The sequence below is a fragment of the Monodelphis domestica genome, chromosome 7 (assembly GCF_027887165.1).
Source record: "Monodelphis domestica isolate mMonDom1 chromosome 7, mMonDom1.pri, whole genome shotgun sequence".
Classification (NCBI taxonomy): Eukaryota; Metazoa; Chordata; class Mammalia; order Didelphimorphia; family Didelphidae; genus Monodelphis; species Monodelphis domestica.
Window position 1 is genome coordinate 215008091 of NC_077233.1, and position 22969 is coordinate 215031059.

At 35.8% G+C, this 22969-nt stretch overlaps 1 protein-coding gene and 1 pseudogene across 1 annotated transcript in view; one reads left to right on the forward strand and one right to left on the reverse strand.

Annotated features, from left to right (window-relative positions):
* SDK1 (sidekick cell adhesion molecule 1) overlaps positions 1 to 22969 on the reverse strand; it is a 1320044-nt gene that overhangs the window by 1115382 nt on the left and 181693 nt on the right.
* On the forward strand, positions 11869 to 12238 carry LOC100617377 (ubiquitin-conjugating enzyme E2 variant 2-like; annotated as a pseudogene).

Here is a 22969-nt window from a genome sequence, read left to right on the forward strand (position 1 = left end):
GTGGAGGAATTCCATGGGGACTGGAACGACCTCTAGGAATTGATGCAGAGTGAGAGGAACAGAACCAGGAGAACACTGTACACAGAGACTGATACACTGTGGTACTATCGAATGTAATGGACTTCTCCATTAGTGGCAATGCAGTAATCCTGAACAACTCAGAGGAATCTATGAGAAAAACGACTATTCACATTCAGAGGAAAAACGATGGGAGTAGAAACACAGAAGAAAAACAACTGCTTGAATACATGGGTTGAGGGAAAATGGCTGGGGATGTAGACTCTAAATGAACATACTAGTACAAACACCAACAACATGGAAATAGGTTCTGATCAAGGACACAAATAATACCCAATGAAATTGTGTGTTGGCCGAGGAAAGGGTGGATAGAGGGAAGGGAGGGAAATAATGTGATTATTGTAACCAAGTAATAATGTTCTAAATTGACTAAATAAATTAATTCAAATAAATATTTTTTTAAAAAAAGAAAGAAAAAAGATACTTAGAATGGTATACTCTCTCTCGTGAATGGTGAAAGTTGTCCAATCTTTCAAGTTCCCTATTTTCTATTTCTAGACCCAACTTTTAAAAAGAGTAAACAAAAAGAAAACAATTAAACTGATACACAAGAATAAGACACAATTTGAAATGTTCTGATGAGTCACCATTACTAACAAGTAAAAAAAAATTGAATTCAACAATATTCATGAGAGTTTTTTAATGAATATACTCTGTATAGTTTTACAAACTATAAAAGGAAGAAAGTTATCACCCCGTCTAAAAATTTAAGACACTATTTCCTGGATAAAATTATATAGATATAGGAATGAATTTTAAAAAAATAAAAAACAAGAGATACTTAATATTGACTGATCTTTACCTTAAACCCAAAATATCTCACCAGCCTTGAACATTTCATGATGCTGCTCTCTTCCCATTTTTCTCCAATCTAACTGAGTATCCTCAGTTTTCTTCATCCGTGCCATGTCTGCTAACTGACTGTTCTTCAAAGTTTTCTCTTGGACTTCTTTTTGTTTTGAACTCTTTTGTGATCTTGTTAGTTCATATGGATTCAATTATACTCTTTATGCAAATGAATCCCAGATCCATGTAATGAGCCTTAATCTCTCTGCTGAACTAGTCCCATACCATCAAATGACTTTTGGATACCTCAGACTTGATATTTTGATATTTTGTAGGTATTCTTAAACTCAACATGTTCAAAGCAGAATTCATTTTCTTCCCTTCAAAATTCCAGTCTTTTGAAATTCTCTTTCTCTAAGGTCTACAACCTTAGTGTCATCCTCATTGTACTAGCAAAACAAAATAAAAAACAGTGGCAATTTATACTTTTGTTGAACAAAAAAAATATCATATACAATATAATAAAAGTTATCCACAAAAATGGCACAAGCATAGTACAGTGCCTAATGACAAAAAGGAAATTTCCTTTGAAAACAATTTTAGCCAGATAAATGAGTCATGTAGAAAATAATATACACACTAAATAGTTCTTCATATGTCCATTCATGATTATTTTTTATTTCCTTTTTTATTTAAATGTTTATGAATATTTTTCTTCTCCTATAACCCTAATTTCCACACATCATTCCCTTATCCCTAACCCAAGGGGCCATCCCCTATAATAAAGAAGAAAATAGAGAAGGAAAAAAGCAATTCAACAAAACTAAAACAACATATTGACCATGTCTAAGAATGCATATAATATTTCATATTCTTAGACCTTCTCTTCTTCAAAGAAAGGAAAGGTACATTTTTCCATGTTTTCTTCAGGGATAAGCTTGGTCATAACAATTACATACTGCTGCTAGATTTAATTTCTTTTTATCCTCCCCATTTACATTGTTGTCAATATAATATATATTGTTTACCTGGGGCTGTTTATTTTATTTTCATGTAAGTTTCCCCTGTATTTCTAGATTCTTGGTCATTATTTCTTACAACACAGTTGTATTCCATTGCCTTTAGCTGACATAATTGTTTAGCCATTTCCCAATAAATGAGTATCTATTATGGTTCCTGTTTTTTACCACCACAATCAATCAATAAACATTTATTAAGTACCTGGTATGTACCAGGAACTGGGCTAAACTCTGGGGACACAAAAAAGGGCAAAAGATAGTCTTCAGAATCAAGAAGCTTACAGTCTAATGGGAGAGACAGCATGTAAGCAAATTTACACAAAGCAAGCTCTATACACCATAAATAGGTAATAGTTAATAGCAGAAAGGCATTGAAATTAAGAGGAGTTGGGGAAGGCATCCTGTAGGAGGTGGGATTTTAGTTGAGGATTAAAGGAAGCCAGTAGGATCAGTAACTGGAAAAGAAGCAGGCTATTTCAAGCATGGGGGACAGCAAGAGAAAATGACCAGAGTTGAGATACATAGTGCCTTGTCCTTGGAACAACCAGAAGGCGAGTGTCCCTGCATCATAGAATTTGTTTTGGAGAGTAAAATATAAGAAGATACAAAAAGTAAGAGGTGGGTAGGGGTCATGAAGGGTTTTGAATATCAAAAAGAGCATTTTTATTTGATCTCAAAAGCAATAAAAAGGCATTGGAATTTGTTGAGTCAGAGGTTGACATGATCAAATATACACCTTAGGAAAATCATTTTAGTGGCTGAATGGATTGGAGTAGGAAGAGACTTGAGGCGGGGAGACAGACTTACCAGCAGGCTATTGCAATAATGCAAGCATTGGGTGATATGGGCTGGCACTAGAGAGTTTGCAATATTGGAGGAGAGAAAGGGGCATATTTGAGAGCTGTTACAAAGGTGAAATCAACAGGTTTTGGCAACAGACTGAATAGAGAGGTGATAATAATAGTACCTACATCCCAGAGAGGTTCAATAACTTGTCCAAATTTTCAAAGTTAGCATATGTCAGAAAAACAATTTGAACATATATCTTATGAACTTCAAGTCCATTTATCTACTGCTCCATGCTGTCTTTCATACTAAAAAGTAAAAAAATTACATGCAATAATTTTAAAGTTTTCATCCTTCCTAATTATCTAAAGTTTCATTATATAATAAAAAAATAAAGCATACAGGAAGAATGACAATTGGGTTATATTAGAGCAAAAGTATCCCTCAAAATAGTATTTAGAAACTTCTCAATCATTTCAAATGTAAAATTTTTAATTCAGGTATAGAGTTTTTAAAAAGTTCGAACCATAAAAAATGTATTTTGGCCCCTTGAAAAAACATAATATCAGAACAAGAAGAGATTTAAATGGGGTAAGGAGATTTTATGGAAAGAGAAGCTTCATCAAAAAGCCTCCATGGATTTTTTTAGGGCCTACATTTAACCAGAAATACAAAGACAACAAATCCAAACTTTGTACTTAAATAAAACTCCTATTGAAACTTGGCAAACACCCTCAATTTTTTTAATTTGATTTGCTAAAAATTAGCTGTAGAAGACAGTATTTAGTTTCTCTGAAACATAACAAAAAAAAAATGTATTGCTACTCAACTCATAGTTGAACATACCAGCCATTAGAATATCCTGAAATATCCTCAAATGAAATAGAAACATTATTTCCTCTAAAATGATGCAAAGATAAGCCAAAAGCTATTATGTTGGAGGATGAAGCAAAAGAAGCACAAATATATATATATATAGGCAAAAAATGCACAGGAGGGGTTCATTAACACCTCACTACTTAAGCACCAATTCTACATGAGGTAAAATGATTACAGCTCTGAAAGAAATTAATGAGAAAGAAAAATGCAGAAAGACGAACAGAAGGGTGTTGAAACCATCTGAGCTGTAAAGTCTTCCAGAACCCTGCTGCTGGCAATTCATCAAACTGTGCAAAATAAATGCTATTTCATCTAACCTTTTAAAATCTTTTAGCTTAAACATTACTTTCAGATTCACTGATCCAAAAATCTTGGGGGGGAAATTAAAATAATCACAACAGGATTGCTAATCCATCTATAATTTTGTCCCTAGTTACAGATATTACAATATTTAATGGGATTTGGGCTTTTTTATTATTATTACAAAACAATGAATACCCTTTAATTTTTTTTTTGCTTTAGAATTTAGTTGTTGATCCACTACAGTTGGGTATCATTGAGGAGATTAAAGTTTCAGGGAAATGTGTCTAGAATCTTTGTTGCTGCAATCCATATCCCAGTGCTACTGGGATTCAATGAACCCCTTCATTATTATCCATTTCAGATTCACTGGAAGGTTTCTAATGGGTTTTGTATAATCTCCAAATTCACTTATTCACCTTTGATTTTTGCCATTTTGATATTTTGATAGTGAAATTTCTGGTTGAAGATTAATACTGTATCATTTCAAGATTAATTTGGTGCTTCAAAGAAATTTATTCTCTTTTAATTCTGCAATGTTTTCCTTCAAATTCTGGGTATATCAGCAATTATGCATATATAGGCAGTTGTCAGCTTCTAAACAGACTGAGTTGTGAAAGTTCCTTTATAAGTCAACTATTTGAAAATAAGGTCCAATACTTCCTGCCAAGGTAATTTGCCTGAGCCGAGGAGCAAACCTCAGCTTCCATATTACTCCAGCAAAGTCTTAAAGTTGACATAAGTCTGAATAATGATCAAGAAATCCAGTGAGAAAATATAGAAAGTGTAGTAATTCCATAACAGAAAGTCAACTAGATACTCACTGATAATACAAAATAGGAGTCTTCTCTAGCAAAGCAAGTTTTAGCACGACTAGAGACTGGATACTTGTAGTCTGCATGAATGGTGGGAAGGGAGGGTTCCCAGAAAAAGCCTGAAACTGATCAGAAAGCCCAAGACTATTGACATTGTGAGCTACAGAAAGTGTCTGTAATCAGAGACCATCAGGGAACCACAATGCTCAGACCTGGACAAACCAAGGGTTGCAAGATCTTGAAGTGCCAGAGAGAGCCCTGAAAATTCAGAACTAAGAACCTCAAAGATCTAAGGGGTTCAAACCTCGATATGTGGAGGTCAGCAAAAGAATGAAAGAGACTGAAGGCAAGAAAAGCAAGGGCAATATGTGAAGGATGTAAGGCAAGAAGATCAATGAAAACACTATTAGAATAGTCCAGAGATGAAATGATGAGCTATGATGGTTGTTGAGTTAGTGGGGAGAAAGGTACACATATGAAAGACATAATAAAGTGAGAAATGATAATAATTCACAGTGTATTGGATTATTAGGAGTGAGAGTGAGACGTGGTAGCCACAGAAATAGAGAACAATAAATACTAGAGACACAGCAAGTGTAAAATTCAACAAGATTTGGTAGTCAATCTTATGTGAAAGATGGGAGAGAGGAAAGAGATAAAAAAAAAAATGCCAGAGTTAGGAACATGTACTCCTAAAGCACCTACCATAGACAAGGCACAGTATAAGATGCTAGGAATAAAAAAATGAAAAAGTTCAGATTTAGATGGCTTGATTTTGAGATCATAGTGGAATTTAGAAATTAAAGATATACTGTAGACAAATATAAATAATCTAGAGCTTGATAGATATCTATAGAGGTCTGAATTTGGGAGCTAAGTGTGGAGAGAAATTAATTAAAGGAGTGTAAATGAACAAACTTGTGAATGGAAAGAGTAGAGAGACAAAATAATCCAATAAAAGAATCATTAAGGGGGTAGAGGCCGTGTAGAGTAATTTTAAAAAAATTAAGACAGATGATAAATTCACAAATTGCCTAGTGATTATTTCATTCTTCAAAAAGTAGGAAAAGTAGTATATTGTGGTAACCTGGACAGGATTCAAATGAATAAAGATGAATGTAGAAATAATAAGAGACTTGAGAAGAAATGATCATTAAGTCTTAGATTTTGTGAAAATTCAGGGAAATGTTGGTATAGTTTTCCACATACCTTGATCTTCAGAGAATTCAGAAAAAGTGTAAATTGAAATATCATAGTAGTAGAGACGGGATCCTATGAAGAAGAAAATTTTACCCATACAATTCAAATGAAGAAGAAAGAAGGATACTTCTTCAAGAGATCAATATGAATGTACAAAAAAGATGCCTACAGAAGATTAAAATAAAACAGGTAGATGAACCTCAAATAATCATAGATTTATAGATCAAAGACTATAGATCAAAGAATATAAATCAAAGAATCATAGATTTAGAAATGAAAGAGATTTGAAGGATCATCTACACCAAACCCCTTATTTTGCAAATGAGGAAACTGAGGACCAGAGAGTAACTTGTTCAAGTTAAGATGAGTAGTAAGTAGTGGAGCTGATTCAAACCCAGATCACTCCTTTCATTATATTGTGTTGCCTCTTGATGAGCATAAAAGAATGATTCCTGTATCATACTTTCACAAAAGAAGACTTCCATCATGTAAAAGAATAATCATTCTTCATCTTCATTGCTTCCTCTTTTATCTGAGTTACCTGACATATCTTATCAATGATTTTATCATTATTTTATTTATACCTTAAAATGTCCAAATTAGGATATGTTCTACCTACAAAGCTGAGCAAAGTCCCCATATAACAAGATGATATGGTTCAGACAGACAGACAGACAGACAGACAGAGAGATCTACTTGAGGTATAAATTATAACAAAAATTATGAGAATTAAAATGAAGGATGTAAAAAGTATGCAAAAAATTTTTAAATACATAGAAAAGAATATAAGGAATTTCAGAAGTAAGCACAGACAAGCAGGGTAGTTTTGAATGTTAGAATTATAGCATTTGTGCTTTTTTTAAAAAAGCAAGTGGTATTAAATTGAAATAAAACATAATTAGGAATATTCCACAAGGCATCACTAATGGAAGAAAGTCTGAGGTCAAGAACTAAAAAGTATACTCTCTTAAAACTATACTAAAAGCTCAACTAAAGAAAGGTGATTGCCATTCCTGGAGTCTCACGCACAAAATAGTGTAACTAGCCTGACAAGACACTGGAGATCTGTCCAATTTTGCTCTGAATTATTCCAATACTGTATTATTTCCATCTAATTATATATACAAATAGCTTTCCCTTATGCCTCCTAGGAAAGCTAATAAAATGAAGAAAAGGCTAGATTGACAAACCCGATAAGAGATGTTTATTTCTACAACTCCCTATCAAGACTCTAGGCCTACTAGAATTGACACTATGTATAACAAAGCTACAATCCATAATGATTACCTTGACCTTGAAAAGCCTAATGAAATAGGAAAAAAAATACACCACAATTCAAAGAAAAATACTGGTTTTATAGCAAAGATATTTCTACTTGCACTTACCACAAGGTTTATTAACAAATCAAAATATTATAGGCATTGTGAAATAATGGATATAATACACAAGTAGTATAGTGGACTCTCTCTTCTACTTAACCCCTGTGTATATCTCACAAATTCACTTCTTTTATATCTAAAAGGAGGGGAAATCGACTAAATGTTTCAAGTCCCTTTTAGCTATCAGCCTATGATCTCTATAAATTGCTCTTACAATAAATGGCAAACTTCATGCTATTGTGGTGAGGGTAGAGAAAAAGAGAGAGAGGTGGAGAGGAGGTGAATGCATGATATAGAAACTATGACTAGAAAAAGGGAAAATAATTATAATTATTATAAATAATAGTTTAGGATTTCTAAATTGGAAGACAAGGGTATATATATACATTGATATACTTTTGCCAAGTAGTCAAGTTATTCTGGTTAAGTTACCAAAATTCTAAATATTAAAACCCATTTTTCATTCATAAAAATAGTAATGATGGTCATTCATAATTGTGGCTGGGAGAGATTTCCAACTAAAACAGTGGACATAAAGAGGATGGAAGTCCAGATTTTACACCAGGACACATGCATACAGATGTGCATGTGTACACACTCAAATAGCACCAAATTAAAGATTAAAAAATCTAATGAAAAAGTACACAGCTGAGGAATAGCTGGGTGGTTCAGTAGATTGAGAGCCAGGACTGGAGATAGGAGGTCCTGGGTTCAATTCAGGCCTCACATACTTCTTAGTATGTGACCCTGGGCAAGTTACTTAATCCCCACTGGCTAGCCCTGTCTACTCTTACCAATACAGAGTATTGATTCTAAGATTGAAGGTAAGGATTGTTTAAAAACTTCACCATTTCATTTACTACAAAGCTGCACAAAGTCAGACAGAAGCCCATGGACAAAAAAAGGAAAAAAGATGGAAGATTCCCAATAAGACAACACACAAGCCAGAGGTACTTATAGCCTAAAAGACTCTGTATCTCGAAGCAGCAAGAGTAGAAGACTCCAGGAGAGAGCCCCAATGTTGTTGGAGAGCCACAAAGTAGGCCCTAGGAGCTACTGGGAAAGTAAGAACTGACCAAGCTGAGCAGGGCTCAGATCAGAACATACCAAGATCAGAGACTATGAGGTCCACAGAACCCTATACTGAGACACAATAAATTGCTCTGAAGACCCAACACTCTGAATTTTAAAAACTCGGGAGCTGTAAGACCTCTCATTATTCTTAACACAGACACATCCATAAGGTGATGGACTTAAAATGCAGAGTGAGACATGTTTTTGGACATGACCAATGGGAAAATTTGTTTTGTTTCACTATATTTGTTAGTAGAGTTTTCTTTTTATTATTGTTCAATTAGGGCAGGAGAAATAGGAAGGAGAAAAAAAGAAATGCTTGTTAATCAGAAAAAATAAATAAGGTTTTTTTTTTAAGTTGATGGAGGAAAGATCCTTTACTTCCATGAAAAATCATGGAAAGCTTTATGGAAGATGTGGCATGTAAGCTTGTGCTTGAAAGAAGGGTAGAATTTCAATTAAAAGAGATTGAAAGAGGACAGTTGGGTAGCTCAGTAGATTGAGAGTCAGGCCTAGAGACTGTAGGTCCTAGGTTCAAATCTGCCCTCAGATACTTCCTGGGTGACCCTGGGCAACTCACTTAACCCCCATTGCCTAGCCTCTTACCACTCTTCTGCCTTAGAACCAATACAAAGTATTGATTCTAAGAAAAAAGGTGAAAGTTTAAAAAACAAGAGATAGAAAGACGGGTAAAACAGAATAGGAAATGGTATGAACAAAGTTGCAGACATGAGAAGAGGTTGGACAAATATGACAAACTAGGAGTAGGTCAATTTTTTAAAGTATCTTGTAATTTTTAAAGTATCATGTAATCTGTGATTAAGCCTGAAAAAGAATGTTGTTATAGAATTGTAAAATGCCTTTCTAATTCTCTTTCTTGTACTTACTTCCACAAATTCTAATTCTAGCTAAATAAGAATATTTTCCCTGAACATCTTCTGCAGTTTCCCACCTGTGCTCACATAATTCAGTGCCTAAAATGCACCTTCCTGGCCTATTGTATTTCTACTTGTCCTTTAAAGCACAATTCAAATGCTACTTTATTCATGAAGCCTTGCCCAATTCTCACAGCCTGCCTAGATCTACAGAGAATAATTAGTTGTTTTGAACCTCTCTTCTATATCCATTTATGCAACATTTTCTATTTTAATAATTTGTTCATGTGTCATATCCTCCTACTTAACTACATACTTCATAATGGAAGCTACTTTTTCCTTCCTAAAAAGAGGATATCTTTCAGTGCCTTGTAAAGTGCTCTGCACAAAGGAGATACCCAATAAATTTTGAATTGAATTAAATTGAATGAATTAGTTTGGGCTTTTTTTGGTAAGAAGTATAGAGTTAATAGAGGTTTTTGATCAGTGAAGTATAACATGATCATAACCATACATTAGGATGATAAATATAGCAGGTGTGCATAGTATGATTTGGAATAGGAAAGAATTAGGAGAGAGCTTTTAGGAGACTATTATAGCCTTGGTAAAAAGAAGTGAGTTACCAGACTTTGTCACTACAACAGTGAGAATAAATAATTCCTCTGACAACTATACTTATGGCAAAAATGGTGAGTGACCAATTCCTTCATTTTCTGGCTTCTCTAGCTTCTTTCAAGACTCAGCTAAAACCTCTTCTTCTACACTTCTTCCCACTCACTCCATAGTACCTTCTCTTTAGTTTACCTTCTATTTATACTGTATATACATATATGTGAGCATATATATGTACAATTTTAACAGGCTGTCTCCTCCATTAGAATATAATCCCTTTGAAGTCAAGAAACATATTCTGCCTTTATAATCTCAGCATTTAGCACAGGGACTGGCATGTAATAAGTGCTTAATAAATGCTTGTTGGCTGACAGCCTGAATGTCCTCAAATGATCAAGTGAAGAGTGAAATGTCGAAGAGAAATAAGACATATTGCTGGGATCTGCAGAGTAAAACTAGGAACAATTCAGGGTAGTGGGGAAAAGGGCTACAGGGGGCACATGTCACCTGCACAGAGTTAAGAACTCCCTAACAATAGGAGCTATAGACAAATGAAATGAATGGCCTCTGGAGCTGGTGGACAGAGGTCTTCAAGTAAAAACTTTATGGTGATGTATTGGGGAATGCTGTCTGATACCTCATAAATGTCTGATATGAATTGGATTAGATGACCATGAAGGTCTCTTCCACTCTGTGAATGTAATTCTGCAATTAATAGATTACCAAAGATTTCCTCAAGTAAAAACCTTCAAATAGACAAAGATTATTTTTTACTTTAAAAATTCCATAAGTTTGCGAATTTTACTAAACAAGGTTCTACAAATCAAAAGAAATATAAGTTGTGATGAAATAAGAAATATGGAATGGAGGAGAGATAGGATTATAGTTCAAGCTACAACAAATGAGTAAACAGTCAAAATGGGGGGAAATGCTCTTAATGTTACCTGTTAACAGAAATATTACTGGCATAGCACTTAGAAATAACATTTGGATTCCTTGGTACATGGCAGCCTCAGACCATTTCACTGAGGCTAGCTTGGCCTCCTATTTCAATTTCATGAAACCATTCTTTTGAATGGGGGAGTGAGTTGGAATAACCCGATGAAGTAGATGCCTATTTTGTTTGCCTTCTGATGAAAAGGAAAAGGGCAGGCTAGTTCTGAACAACTTGTTGAAAAAAAACCTTTAGGCTCTCCTACAATGATCTCTAATCCACAGGAGTTCATTACCTTCATGTCACACTGGCTATTAGAAGGCCCAATCTACTCAGCTGTGCACCACTCAGCCTTCTTAAACTCAGACCTATATTCCAAAATTATTTGTTGGTACTCAACAACTTACTACCACCAACTCAATCAAATTTCTTAACCCTATCAGGTGCAAATACTCTAGTTTGATGTTAGCAAAAAACAAATGAACAGTTTAACTAGAGAGCAGTTGAGTAGCTCAGTGGGTTGAGAGTCAGGATCAGAGACAGGAGGTCCTGGGTTCAAATCTGGAAACACACTTCCTAGCTGTTCAAACCTGGGCAAATCACTTAACTCTCACTGCTCAGCCCTTATCACTCTTCTGCCTTAGAACTAATACTTAGTATTGATTCTAAGACAAAAGGTAAGGGTTAAAAAAAATTATGACTAAACTAGTCAGCAACAAGGGAGGACAAGCAGATAATATCTCCCTGATTAACTCTTCTAAGGGGTATCTGTTCATCTAAATAAATTCTTAATTGTTGGAATTTCAGAAGTATTGAGGAAATTATTTTCCTGACATTCAAAGATCTCTATAATATTGCCCCAAGACTGATATATCAAATTTATCTTCCATTCTTATGCATCATAAACCGCACACTTCAGATAGTCAAGGAGCATTGATTAACTGTGTGCTAAGAACTGTGCTAAGCAATGAAAATACTAAAAAAAAAAGGCAAAAAAGAAGAATAGCACCTCAAGAAATATATATTCCAGAAGTCTGGGGTTGCTGAAGAAGACGGCAGTCTCCACAGGAGTGAAAGTTACACATAATCTTCACTTGTTAGAAGAATTTGAAGAAGGCCACAAAGGAGTAGGCAATAGTACAGTTACCTGGGGACTTGAAGACGATGAAGATATGACACAAGGTGAACAGGCATGATTATTAGGCCACCAAGGACAAACTATGAAAACAGAATATACAGTCTGAAAGTAGAGTGTGGACTTAAATACCCAGAAGCACCTCCAACAGTTAGATTTGTAACAAAAAATAATATGAATGGGATAAATAATTCCAATGGAATGGTGGATGCATGGAGCATACCAGTGTTAGCAAAATGACAAAACTCTTATAGCATTAAAGTTGTACTTCCAGAGCTAAGACGTCTAATGATGTCCAAAGAAAACATGAAGCTTCAACAACCTCCAGAAGGACAAACATACAGCAATTAATTTTAACAAATTTCAAACTGATCTAAATCAACAACCTTCTACTCATGTTAGTAGTAGTAATAGTCTCTTGGAAGCCGAGTATGACGATTGTCTTTGTGCATGTGTGCACAAAGATACTTGTGCGTGAAAGAGATTCTACTCTTAATTCTACTCATGTTAATGTCTTGATTAAATCTCATAATGCAGAACCCACACATTGAAAGAATTCCAGGTGATATACATGACCTGGACATTTGTAAGAATATTTTTAATATATGTACACCCATTATGTTTTCAGGGACAATGGGAAAAAAATGCAGCACAGTTTTTTCCCCTCTTATCAAGGCACTATCATTTAAGCATAACCTGGAGTACTCCAAATGGAATTCAGGTTTTACAAGATGAAAGCATAGCAAGACATATCAGATTGCTGTGGAGTAATGCATGTTTCAGAAATCTAATTTCTCAAGAAGAAAACTTATAAATGGCATGCTTGGTCCATCTTGCTCAGTGAAAGAGTTGCAATGTAAATTGTTTAAAGTAGCAGGTACAGGGGGCAGAGTCAAGATGGCGGCTTAGCAAGCAGCAAAAGTTCAGACCTCAGAAAACCCTTCCTTAGCGATTACAAACTGAATGCTCCTAGAGCACCGAAATTCAAACTGAACAACAGGACAGAGGCAGGGAACCCTCCTTCTGGACTCAAATCAAAAGGTACACCCCCCCAAAAGCTGAAATCCAAGAATAATCAGGTCTAAGGGGAAGGCAGAGGGAAGGTCCCAAGACCCTTCCCCTACAACCCAGAGGGCTGACCCGGAGTGGCAGCGGGAACCTCTGAGTGGACAAAGGTACTGGTTTGGAGGGTCTACCTTGTGAGCAGTGAGGTGCCGGGCACTGAGGCTTCAGCGTGTACAGCAGGGAGGAAGACAGGGAGAGACCAGGGAAGTGGCTGGGTCCCTCCATCTGACTCCAGTCTCACCATTGCCTCGGGGCACATCCAGACCAATCCAGTTGAACCTAATCCCATCAGGACTCCTCAGAGCTCAGGAAGGTGGGCAAAGGCACTGGGGAACCTTGCGGACAGTGGAGAAGCAGCTGGAGAGAACTGGAGAGAGCCTGGGTGGCCCAGCCTTCCAGGAGTCTTTGGCCTCAGAGCACATACAGCCCAACCCTGTTGAACTTAATCCAATCAAAAGCCTCCAGAGGACAGGGAAGCTAACATTCCTCCCCTTGAGACTGTAGCAAGAGATCTGACAAAGCTCCAAGAGGGGAGACTGACAGCCCCAAAACCAAAATAAAAAAAAAATGAGAGGAGCAAGAGCACAAACAAATACAGGGAGCAAAGAAGGGGTAAACTCGAGAAAACAACAGAAAAAGAAGAAAGAAATTACAACAGACAGCTTCTGCACAGGTAATGAGCAAAGAGCAAAGGAAACAGAGGGGGAGGGATCAACAAAGGAAAAATCAGAAATCCCAGCGAATTGGATACAGGCTTTGGAAGAACTCAAAATGCAATTCAAAACACAATTAAGAGAGGCTGAAGACAATTGGGAAAAGAACTTAAAAACTAAGATAAGTCATCTGGAAACAGAGGCACTTGAACTAAAACAAGAAAATAGTGTCTTGAAAGCCAAAATCAACCAGCTGGAAAATGATGCAAAGGACATGAAAGATGAGGCAAAGAAGATGAAAGAGAAGGTGAAGAAGATGAAACATGACCTCCAAAGAAAATCAGACCAAACGGAAAAGGACAACCAAAAAACTAAGGATGAAATCCAGTCTTTAAGAACCAGAATACAACAATTAACATCAAGTGACCTCACAAGGCAGCAGGACACTATAAAACAAAACCAAAAGAATGAAAAAATTGAGGAAAATATGAAGCATCTCATTCACAAAACAGAGGATTTAGAAAATCGTTCAAAGAGAAACAATTTAAGAATCATTGGCCTACCAGAAGACCATGACAAAAGAAAATACCTGGACATTATATTACAGGAAATTATTAAAGAAAACTGCCCCGATATCCTAGAACAAGAGGGAAAAGTGGAGATTGATAGAATCCACAGATCACCTCCTGTACTTAATCAACAACTGACAAAACCCAGGAATGTTATAGCCAAATTCAAGAACTATCAGACCAAAGAAAAGATATTACCAGATGCCAAGAAGAAGCCATTCAGATACCAATGAACCACAGTGAGGATAACTCAGGATCTGGCTGCATCCACACTGAAAAAAAGAAAGGCATGGAATATAATATTCCAGAAAGCAAGGGAACTAGGTCTAAAACCAAAAGTCAACTACCAAGCAAAAAGGACTATATTCTTACAGGGGAAAGTATGGTCATTCAACAAAATAGAAGAATTTCAAGAATTCATAAAGAAAAGACCAGACCAGAACAGAAAATTTGATGTCCAAGCACAGAACTCAAGAGAATCATCAAAACGTAATTTAAAAAGAGGAGAAAAAAGAAAAACAAAACAAAACAAAAAAATTTTTTAAGAGACTCAAGTTAAAATGATATGTATCCCTATAAGAAAAGAGGTCATTGGTAACTCTTAAAAACTGTTGTTATTACCTGGGCAGCAAAAGGAAGTACACTTAGAGGGAACAGTGACAAACTGTATAGGATGAAAAGACAAGACAAAAATAGGTATATAAATATATGCATGCAAAAATACATACACATGAGTATGCATATATATATATATATAACTAGAGCTTAAAAATACATTAATATTAAAAGAAATAGGAAAAGAAACAAATGGGGGTAAATATTTATGTCATAAAGAAGCACATGGTGGGAGGGGGGAGAACATCAATACACTGGAAGGGTAAAGAGGTCGGAGACAGGAAATACTCAACTTTTACGTGCTTTGAAATTGACTCAAAGAGGGAAAAACAATCCAATCGATTGGGGGACAGAGAATAGATTTGCACCCTATAAGGGAGTAGAAGGGTAACAAATAGTCTGGTGGGGAGGGAAGCAGTATAAGAGAGGAAGGAGGAGGGGGGTTAATTTTAAAAAGACTACAGGGAAAATAAGGGGGGGGGGATAATAAGAGAGGGGGTAGAAAGGGAAGTAAAATAAGGGTAGGAACAAGGGGGCTATTTAAAAGCAAACATTGGTGTAGAAGGAAATAATGAAAGAAGAAAAGGCAGGAATAGGAGCAGAAATTTAAAAAGTTCTGGGAAATACACAGCTAGTAATCATAACTCTGAATGTGAAAGGAATTAATTCACCCATAAAACGCAAGTGAAAAGCAGAGTGGATTAGAATCCAAAACCCTACCATATGCTGTCTACAAGAAACACACATGAGGAAGGTAGATACACATAGGGTGAAAGTAAGAGGGTGGAGCCAAATCTATTGGGCATCAACTGACAAAAAGAAGGCAGGAGTCTCAATCATGATATCCGACAAAGTCAAAGTAAAAATAAATCTAGTTAAAAGAGATAGGGAAGGTAATTACATCCTGATAAAAGGCAGTATAGACAGTAAGGAAATATCTGTACTCAACATGTATGCACCAAATTTCTAAAGGAGAAACTAGAGGAATTCAGGGACGAAATAGATAGAAAAACTATACCTGTGGGAGACATGAACCTTCCTCTATCCGAACCAGATAAATCAAACCAAAAAATAAATAAGAAAGAGGTAAGAGAAGTGAATGAAATCTTAGAAAATTAAAGTTAGTAGATATGTGGAGAAAAATAAATAGGGACAAAAAGGAATATACCTTCTTTTCTGCAGCACATGGTACATTCACAAAAATTGACCGTGCATTAGGGCATAAAAACATTGCAAACAAGTGCAAAAGAGCAGAAATAATAAATGCAACTTTCTCATATCACAATGCAATGAAAATAATAATTAGTAAGGAAACATGGAGTGGTAAATCGAAAATTAATCGGAAATTAAACAATACGATTCTCCAAAACCAGTTAGTTAAAGAACAAATCCTAGAAACAATTAATAACTTCATTGAAGAAAATGACAATGGTGAGACATCCTTTCAAAACCTATGGGATGCAGCCAAAGCAGTACTCAGGGGGAAATTTATATCCTTCAGTTCATATATTAAAAAATTGAGAAGGGCAGAAATCAATGAATTGGGCATATAAATTAAAAAAATTAGAAAGCGAACAAATTAAAAATCCTCAGATGAAGACTAAATTAGAGATCCTAAAACTCAAAGGAGAAATTAATAAAATTGAAAGTCAAAGAACTATTGATTTAATAAATAAGACTAGAAGCTGGTACTTTGAAAAAACAAATAAAATAGACAAAGTACTAGTCAGTCTAATTTAAAAAAGGAAAGAAAAAAACCAAATTGACAGTATCCAAGATGAAAAAGGAGACCTCACCTCTAATGAAGAGGAAATTAAGGCAATCATTAAAAACAACTATGCCCAATTATATGGCAACAAATATGGCAATCTAGGTGATATGGATGAATACTTACAAAAATATAAACAGCCTAGACTAAAAGAGGAAGAAATAAATTACCTTAACAACCCCATATAAGAAAAAGAAATTGCACAAGCAATCAAAGAACTCCCTAAGAAAAAATCCCCAGGTCCAGATGGATTCACAAATGAATTCTATCAAACATTCAAAGAACAACTAATCCCAATATTAAATAAACTATTTGGCAGAATAAGCCAAGAATAAGCAATGAATTACCAATTTCATTTCACGACATAAACATAGTACTGATCCCAAAGCCAGGCAGGTCAAAAACAGAGAAAGAAAACTACAGACCAATCTCCTTAATGAACATAGATGCCAAAATCTTAAATAGTGTAATAGTTAAATTTGTTGTTTGCCTTAAACTGTAGTGAGTTAAAATGGTGGAAGATATAAATTGTGATAGATATAAGAGAGGGTGAGTAAATTGTGACTGCAGAAAATGTTTTCACTACAGTGTCTTGGTTTTTAAATCAAATATAAGGTGGTCGCCAGGGAATATATTTCCAAATTATGAATATGCCCAAGTCAACTGGGTTTTATAGAGATTTTAACTAACAATACAATGAGTAATCAAAGAAGAAGAGAGAGAGAAAAAAAAGTATAAGTATGAAGGGCCTTAAGCCAACATGGCCTAGACCTGAGTCTTAAGAGAGAGAGAATCAGTCAGTTTTTCATCATTCACCACAAGATTTGTCTTAAGCAAGGGTGTCTGGGGAAGAGAGTCTCCCCACAGGGAGTTCCAGCCAGAGTCAGCCTCCCAAGGGTCTTCTTCTCGAGAGATCTTCAAAGGGCTTCCTCCAAAAGGATCTATCTCCAAGGATTTAAAGATCTATCTCCAAGGATCTAAGGATCTCCAACCTCCCCAAGCCTCCAAGGACCCCTTGCTCAAGAGATTCCTTTTCTTATATAGGGTTTTTTTTCCCTATGTCACCTCCCCTAAGTTCTTCCATCTACCAAACACCGTAGATGTTTTCTAAAAGGACAGCCCATATGAATTCCTGCTAAGTCGACTAACCTCCTCAGTAAGTCTGAACCAGAGAAAATGCTGCTGTGTCTACTAATCCCCTCAGGAAGTCTGAACCAGAGAAAACACAGCTGAGTTGACTAATCTCATTAAGAGAAAACTTGCCTGACCCTTTTAGGTACCTAGCATCCCATTGTATCAATCCTAAAAAACAGGCATGGCTCAAAGAACTCCTTGCCTTATCATAAGCATGGATCCAAGTACTTTCATTGTTTAGCAAGGAGTTTTTTCCCCTAAAGCAGTCTTAAGTACAGGTGGAGTAGAGGTCCTCCCATTTCTGATCCTGGTGAGTTCTCACATCAAAATGGGGAATGTTCCCAGTCCAATGGGGAAATTTCAAGACTTACAATCCCCCCTGATGATCATTGGGAGACTAGTCTCCCCACTGATCATTTAACATAATCAATTTGTAATCCTAAATGCACTTCTAACTATACATATACATGATATTCAAATTTCTAAGAGGAATTAGAATAGTGAGGGAGGAAATAGAAAATAAAAGAAAGCAAAACCAATGTTTTGCTAGGCGCATTGACAAACCATTGCCCTCCCCATACTAATGAACCCCATGTTACCTTAAAGGTGGGTAACACTTATTATGATTGTATATTAGACACTGGAGCTACTAGGTCTGTATTGAAGAATGTACCAGATTTAAATTGTTATTCCGTTGATTCACAAAGTGTAGTGGGGGTATTAGGAATACCCCAAAGAGTTGAAAAACTTGCCCCTAGAATGGTGTCTGTAGGACCCCTAGAGTTACAACATTCCTTTCTTTTGATGCCTGACTCCCCTTTAAATTTGCTGGGGAGAGACCTTCTATGCAAACTCAGAGCCACAATAACTTATTCACCAGATGGTTCTTTATCATTGGAAGTACCAGAGGAATCTTTAAATTTACTCCCTGTACCTCTAGGAAAACAAGGAGGCAAAAGAGCCTTCCACTTTTGAAATACCTAAAGATATAACGGAGTCTCTTTGGGCCACATCTTTTCCAATGTAGGCTTACTTAAATCTGTGGTTCCTGTGCAGATAAAAACCAAATCTAGCCCACCTCCTTCCATCCCTCAGTATCCCCTCTCAAAGGAGGCAATTAAGGGTATTACATCAGTTATTAACTCATTAATAGAATGGGGAATAATAATCCCTTGCAAATCTGAATACAACACGCCCATCCTGCCAGTTAAAAAACCAAAAAGAGGGCCCGATGGCAAGCACCTCTATAGATTCGTACAGGATCTGAGGGCAGTGAATAATCACTTTATAAAGAGACACTCCATAGTTTCTAACATAAATACTATTATTTCCTCTATTCCTAGCACAGCTACATACTTAACAGTAGTAGAGTTGTGTTCAGCTTTCTTTTCCATACCTATACATGAGAACTTCAGGCAAATTTTTGCTTTCACCTGGAAGGGCTCACAATATTCATGGAGTCAGCAGCCACAGGGTTATGTGGAAAGTCCGAGTTTATTTGAGCAAATTTTGAGCCAAGACACAGACAATATAACATTTAAAAATAGCAAATTAATCAAATATGTAGATGATCTACTATTGGCTTCAACAGACACAGAAACATGTCAAGAAGATAGCAAACACCTTCTTTTGGAATTGTACAAAAGAGGATATAAAATCTCGAAGGATAAAGTTCAGTGGTGTCTCCCTAAAGTAGAATATTTGGGATTCATCCTGACTGCTGGTGCTCGTTATATTTCTCTAAAACGAATTGAGAATATTCAAAATTTAAGGGCTCCTACTACTAAGAAACAGTTGAGAGCAATTTTAGGAGCAACAGGGTTTTGTAGACAATGGATTCCTTGCTATGGGGAAATTACTAAACCCCTTATAGCACTAACAAAGGATTCAGTTCCTGAACCCCTCAAATTAGAGCCTGAACACTTGTCAGCTCTATTAGATCTAAAAAAGACTTACAATAGGATACTAGCAAAAAGACTCCAGGAAGTCATCACAAGGGTCATCCAATATGACCAGGCAGGATTCATACCAGGAATGCAAGGATGGTTCAATATTAGGAAAACCATCCACATAATTGACCATATTAACAAGAAAACTGACAAAAATCACATGATTATCTCAATAGATGCAGAAAAAGCCTTTGATAAAATACAACACACATTCCTATTGAAAACACTAGAAAGTATAGGAATAGAAGGACCTTTCCTAAAAATAATAAACAGTATATATCTAAAACCATCAGCAAACATCATCTGCAATGGGGATAAACTAGAAGCCTTCCAATAAGATCAGGAGTAAAACAAGGATGCCCATTATAACCTCTATTATTTAACATTGTACTAGAAACACTAGCAGTAGCAATTAGAGAAGAAAAAGAAATTGAAGGTATTAAAATTGGCAATGAGGAGACCAAGCTATCACTCTTTGCAGATGATATGATGGTTTACTTAAGGAATCCTAGAGAATCAACCAAAAAGTTACTTGAAATAATCAAGAACTTTAGCAAAGTTGCAGGATACAAAATAAACCCGCATAAGTCATCAGCATTTCTATATATCTCTAAACCATTTCAGCAGCAGGAATTAGAAAGAGAAATACCATTTAAAATCACCCTAGACAATATAAAATACTTCAGAATCTACCTGCCGAGACAAACACAGGAACTATATGAACACAACTACAAAACACTTTCCACACAGTTAAAACTAGTTCTAAACAATTGGAAAAACATCAATTGCTCATGGGTGGGATGAGCTAACATAATAAAAATGACCATCCTACCCAAATTAATTTACTTATTTAGTGCCATACCCATTGAACTACCAAAAAACTTCTTTACTGAATTAGAAAAAAACCATAACTAAGTTCATTTAGAAGAACAAAAGATCAAGGATATCCAGGGAAATCATGAAAAAAAAATGTGAAGGAAGGGGTCCCAGCAGTACCAGATCTCAAACTATACTATAAAGCAGTCGTTATCAAAACAATTTGGTACTGGCTAAGAGACAGAAAGGAGGATCAGTGGAATAGACTTGGCATAAATGATCTCAGCAAGACAGTTTATGACAAACCCAAAGACCCCAGCTTTTGGGACAAAAATTCATTATTTGATAAAAAAAACTTCTGGGAAAATTGGAAAACAGTGTGGGAGAGATTAGATTTGGATCAAAACCTCACACCCTACACCAAGATAAATTCAGAATGGGTGAATGACTTGAACATAAAGAAGGAAACTATAAGTAAATTAGGCAAACACAGAATAGTCAGACCTTTGGGAAGGGAAAGATTTTAAAACCAAGCAAGCCTTAGAAAGAGTCACAAAATGTAAAATAAATATTTTTGACTACATCAAATTAAGAAGGTTTTGTACAAACAAAACCAATGTAACAAATCAGAAGGGAAGCAACAAATTGGGAAAAAATCTTCATAAAAACCTCTGACAAAGGTTTAATTACTCAAATTTACAAAGAGCTAAGTCAATTGTACAAAAAGTCAAGCCATTTTCCAATTGATAAATGGGCAAGGACATGAACAGGCAGTTCTCAGATAAAGAAATCAAAACTATTCATAAGCACATGAAAAAGTGTTCTACATCTCTTATAATCAGAGAGATGCAAATCAAAACAACTCTGAGGTATCACCTCACACCTAGCAGATTGGCTAACATGACAGCTATGGAAAGTAGTGAATGCTGGAGGGGATGTGGCAAAGTAGGGACACTAATTCATTGCTGGTGGAGTTGTGAATTGATCCAACCATTCTGGAGGGCAATTTGAAACTATGCCCAAAGGGCAATAAAAGACTGCCTGCCCTTTGATCCAGCCATAGCACTGCTGGGTTTGTACCCCAAAGAGATAATAAGGAAAAAGACTTGTACAAGAATATTCATAGCTGCGCTCTTTGTGGTGGCCCAAAATTGGAAAATGAGGGGATACCCTTCAATTGGGGAATGGCTGAACAAATTGTGGTATATGTTGGTGATGGAATACTACTGAGCTAAAAGGAATAATAAAGTGGAGGAATTCCATGGAGACTGGAACAACCTCCAGGAAGTGATGCAGAGCGAAAGGAGCTGAAGCAGGAAAACATTGTACAGAGAGACTGATACACTGTGGTACAATTGAAGGTAACGGACTTCTCCATTAGTGTCAATGCAGTGTCCCTGAACAATCTGCAGGGATCTAAAAAACACTATCCACAAGCAGAGGATAAACTGTGGGAGTAAAAACACCGATGAAAAGCAACTGCTTGACTACAGGGGTGGAGTGGATATGACTGAGGAGAGACTCTAAATGAACACTCTAATGCAAATACCAACAACATGGAAATGGGTTCGAATCAAGAGCACATGTGATACCCAGTGGAATCGCACGTCGGCTATGGGAGAGGTGGTTGGAGGGGTGGTAAAGGAAGAAAAGAAAATGATCTTTGTTTCCAATGAATAATGTTTGGAAATAACCAAATAAAATAATGTTAAAAAAATAAAATAAAGTATCAAGTACAATAAATACTGCTACTAATTTTGTTTAATTTTTGAAGAGGTGTGGATACTGACTACTAGTAGTAAGAAAAAGTATGTTCAAGATTGTTTTGATACCTGTATTTATAAAAGGGGGGAAGGGAATAAGGGAGGGAGATGGATTTCTGTTTTAAAAGCAGCTTCTGTGTGTTACATGTAACAGACATGGTAAATACTTGTTTACAGTCTTTGTTCTGATAAACCATGAATTTAAGTTTAAGTAAAAAAACAAAACAAAGGAAATAGGTATATGGATATGTGAATCTGAGATTAAAGTTAGTCTTAAAATGTAAATAAAATGTGGAAATTTAGAAAAAAAAGAAATATATATTCTGATGGGGTAATTGTATACATATATCTAATTATGTAAAAGATATAGATACCTATACAAATATACATATATCAAGTATTTATGAAGTATTTATGTATCCAACACTGTGCTTTTAAACTAAGATGCATATAGAGAGATAGAATAGATGAAAGTAATCCAAAAGGAGAAAGCATTGCCAGCCAGAAAGGATTAGGAAAGGCCTCCTACAGCAGGTGGAATTGAGCAGAAGTTTTAAAGGAAGCCAGAGAAACTCAGATACAGAGATGAGACTATACAATATTCTAGGTAAGCAAGAGAGCCAATAAAAAGGCAATGGAGAGGAGGGATGGAATGCTATGTGAGTTGAACATCTAGTAAGCAATTTCTCTTTATTTGTAAAGTGCCTGGAGGGGAAACAAAGGAAAAGGTCAGATTATGAAAAAAACATTAGGTGCCAGAGGAAT